This window comes from Meles meles, chromosome 3, assembly GCF_922984935.1.
Source record: "Meles meles chromosome 3, mMelMel3.1 paternal haplotype, whole genome shotgun sequence".
NCBI classification, from domain to species: Eukaryota; Metazoa; Chordata; class Mammalia; order Carnivora; family Mustelidae; genus Meles; species Meles meles.
The window spans coordinates 140584686-140588957 of NC_060068.1; the positions used below are offsets into that span (position 1 = coordinate 140584686).

The 4272-nt window shown below is 49.6% G+C and overlaps 1 long non-coding RNA gene across 2 annotated transcripts; it reads left to right on the plus strand.

Moving 5' to 3' along the window:
- Positions 1-810: 810 nt before the first annotated feature.
- On the plus strand, positions 811-3177 carry LOC123938811. Of its 2 annotated transcripts, none has more exons than XR_006817776.1 (3): positions 811-980; positions 1071-1245; positions 2792-3177. It is a non-coding gene; the product is annotated as an uncharacterized LOC123938811 (long non-coding RNA). The 2 variants fall into 2 exon arrangements; XR_006817777.1 differs by having other exon boundaries at positions 3103-3177.
- Positions 3178-4272: the final 1095 nt, after the last annotated feature.

Sequence of the window (4272 nt, forward strand, 5' to 3'; positions counted from 1 at the left end):
CTAGAATTCTACGAAAGCCCTGCCCCCTTCCATGAGCTTACACCTTCTCTCTGGGGACTGGCAGGGAACTTCTTGTTAACCTCAGGACGGAGAATTGTGTTCACTGTTTCTTCTGAGTCAGCACACCCTGGCCAAAGGTCTTGAAAAGCGTTCTGTCATTCAGCTGCCTTCCCTCTCGGGCTGGGGCTTCCCCAGAGGAGGTGTCCTTTCCTGAGGCATTGAAAACTCAGCATTTCAAAACAGGGACTGTGTCTTAGTGGCTCAGACTTCCCTTTAAGGTTTTCAGAGATCCTTATAGTAGAAGGACCTAGCTTTGGTTCAACTCTCATTTTTTCAGAGGAAGAGGCACAGATCCAGAGAGGTTGAGAAGATTATCCAAGGTCACCAGCAATTTCTATCAGGGCAGGGCCCCACGCCCACTTTGCCTGATGCTCTCGCCACCACTAATTACAATAGCTTGGGGGCGCCTGGGTGGCTCAGTGGGTTTGGCCTCTGCCTTCAGCTCAGGTCATGATCTCAGGATCCTGGGATCCATCGAGGCCCGCATCGGGCTCTCCGCTCAGTAGGGAGCCTGCTTCCCCTGCTCTCTCTGCCTGCCTCTCTGCCTACTTGTGATCTCTGTCAAATCAATAAAATAAAAAAATTTAATAATTACAATAGCTTGAATTTAAAGTGCACGTCCTACGTGCCGGGCTGTGGGCTAATGAGCACATCACGTGCAAGATCTCATTTAATCCTCGTGAAAACCCTGAGAGAGAAGTACAATATATTTTTTTTCTTTTTTGGCCGTTTTATAGACCAGGAAACTGCAACCTCGGTGTGCCCAAGGCTTTGCTGTTACTTGGCGTTGGATCAGAATTTGAACCTAGACGGCGTAGCTGCCGAGCCTGTTCTTCGACCACTGTGCGAAGAACGACTGCCTTCCACTACTGCGCTCGGAGTGGGGAGGACAGACTGTGACCGAGCAGGACGCCGCTCAGGTATCACATCCGTTCAGACCCCACCCCCCGCCCCAAATCTGTGCTGCATCATCAGCAGCCTGAAGTCTGATTCCAGATGTCTCCGCACAGGAAATAAGGTGTGCTGAGGTGTGGATACCAAACTTTCCACAAGCGACAGAGCCCGTCCCTCAGATTCGCCACAAGCACCTGTCCTATCTGTCCTATGCTGTCTGGTGAGGCCATCCTCCAACACTGCAAAGATGACTAAATGGAGCATCAGGACCGACAAACGTCCTGACCGTAGGTATGGGACATATCTCACCACCTCCTGCATCTCTGCACTGTCTCTGGACCTTGCCGGAACACCTGCATCAGGTCGCCCTCTGTGACAGCTTTCGGTGTTGGATACAGAGGCACTGCAGTCCCAGGGCCTTTCTGCCTGCTATCACTCACTCTTCCCCCACCAGGCAAAGGGGCTGAGGAGTTGTGGAGTTGCTGTGGAGACCTGAGCGGTTTAGCTCACACAGCTCTTCAGGCTTTTCCTTGTCCTCCAGCACAGGAAGCTTCTAATCTGTTCCAGAGGCCAAGGAAGGATGATGGGATGAGGTAATGGGCCTGAGAGACTTCATCATAGAGAAGGTTCTAGAAAGGTCCAGGGGCCAAAGGTATTGTTCTTGTCCTTATTCTGACCACCTTTTTGAGAGCTGTGTTGGTGGGGATTGGACATGCTGGGAGCCCGTTCAAAGGACAGCAGGGGTTGGGACAATGAAAGGCCATCAGAATTGCTGACCTGCCTCTATCAAGAGCATAACCCTGGAAAATCCCAGAGGTTCACATGGCCCAGTCTGCACGGAGTCCCAGGGGAAGAAAACAAAGTCCCACCATCACAAGTCCCTTAGAAGCTCTATAATCTTTACTTCTGTATCTCTAAGAGCATTAACAGGGATCTAATTAATAATCCATACCAAACTCCATTTCCGTTCCATCAAATTCCTTCGTCTCCTCATTCCTATTGCCTAACCGCCAGGAAACTGCAAAACCCCACACCTAGGACATGTCGATTTTTGTCTCTTCCTTCCTTCCTATTAATTAAAAAAAACATCTCTTTAGAACTTCTTATTTCGAACTAGGCATTGATCACCAGAAGTTGAAAAGACAGTAGTAGGGGCCCCTGGGTGGCTCAGTGGGTTAAAGGCTCTGCCTTCAACTCAGGTCATGATCCCAGGGTCCTGGGATCGAGCCCCAGCTTCCTCTTCTCTCTCTTCCTGCCTCTCTGCCTACTTGTGATGTCTGTCAAATAAATAAAATCCTCTAAATAGAAAAAAAAAGACAGTAGTATTCAGGGGTCCCATGTACCCTTTCCCTAATTTCCTATAATGGTTACATCTTTCATAGTTCTTTCCTGTTAAATTTTAATTATAGCTCATCAAATCCTTGCAACAACCCCATGAGATCACTATTCTCATGACCATTCTACATAAGAAACTGAGTCCCAGAAAAATTAAATAAATTGTTCAAGATCCCCAGCAATTTGGTGCAGAATTAAGACTTAGAATCAGATTTCTTGACTCTAAAGTTTGTCCACGCTTACCTTTTTTCTTTTTTTTTTTTTCTAGAGAGAGAGCACATACATCAGTGGAGGGGGGAGAGAGGCAGAGAGGGAGGGAGGGAGAGAGTCTTGAGCAGACTCTATGCTCAGCATGGATCCTGACGAGGGGCTGGATCTCAGGACCCTGAGATTGTGACCTGAGCCGACATCAAGAGCTGGACACTTAACTGACTGAGCCATCCAGGTGCCTCTGCAATAATTCTCATTCTTCCCCCGTCCCCTCCCTCCTGATCCTCTCCAGGAAAGAGGAAAAATTCTGAAGCGGCCCAGCCCTGAAGGAATGCGGTTCTTCACATGCCTCAGGGGGAGAGCCATCCCTGCATAGCCTGGCTATGGAGTCATCAGAATGATGCTTGTGACCCAGACAGCAGCTCCAGACACTGCTTCAGCCCCTTTCCGAAGCTGGAACCAATTTTTTCCTCCCCTTAAGGCTGTTCCTTGCCTGGTGTCTTTCTTCCTCTCTCCTCTGCCTGTTTTGATGTTTCTCTGAAGCTGGGGAGTGTGGGGGGTGAGTCTCCTCCACCACGTCACGTCATCTCCTTTCTCTTAAAGGTCTGGCTGTGGCTCACCTTGTCTCACAGACACGAGAAATGGCTGTATGCCTGCTGAATAAACGTGACCTCCTCAGAGGCAGAAATCTGGTTTCTTCTCTTGAAAGTGACAGAAAATCCAACCCAAGAGAGCAGAAGCGAAAGATCGATCTGTTCCCGTTGGTGAGAAGGCGAGGAACAGGGCTGTCTGCCACACAGGGTTGCCCTGGGCTGTGTGTCCCAGAGATTGATTCCAAAAGCTTTTATCTCACTTTGTAAAGCACTCTTGACCATCTTGGGACGCTGCAGAGTAGGAGACGTCCATGGTCTCCTCCCATCAGTCAGCCCTGGTGGCCTGCGTGCTCCTGTCTGTAACCCTAGGAGGAAGGGGACACTGAACGAAGTCTCCTCCCTCCACAGCCTTCCCCAGAAGTCCAGGCCCTGACTTCTGCTGCAAGTCGTCAGCCAGAAGCAGGTCACGTGGACTCCCTGCACTGCCACAGAGCCTAGGAAGTGGGGTACTTGGAGTTGGACGTAGAGCTCCCTGAGCAAAACTGAGGGTCTGTTGGTTAGTCAAAAGAGCAGACAAGTAGCAGTGTCTGCCCAGGCTGGTTCAGTGGCTCAGGCCAATGTCCCAAGGCCAGTCTCTGTCTCTCTCCACTTTGTCCTCCTTCACGTGGGCTTCTTTGCTCACGCAGGCCTCTGTGTGATCTCAGGAAGGCTGCTGCTACTCTGGGATCTGGCATCCACTCCTAGTCCGGCCCAGGAGGCAAAGGCCAGATTCTGTGCTGCATTCTACCTTGTGTTCCTCCCTGGGACAGTTCCCGTGGCTGTGGAGAATGGGATGGCTTAGCTAAGCTGGACTCAGAGTGCAGGAGAAGGTATTACCTGAGAAGAAAATCAAGGCATAGTTCCCAAAGAAGGGGAAATGGATGCTGGTGGCCCCAAATTAAACCTAGTAAATCATAAACAAATATTCTCCTGCTGAACTTCGGGCATCCTTTTGTTTAGAGATTGAGGTGTGGAAGAGCTTCCTAAACATTTGATTAAAATTTCATGTTTTAGAGCAGTGGTTCTCAAAGTATGGTCCGGGGTACCAGGGGGTCCCTTTGAAGGTCCAGACTATTTTCATAATACTACTAAGATGTTGTTTGCCTTTTTCACTCTCATTCTGTCACAAGTGTCTAGTGGA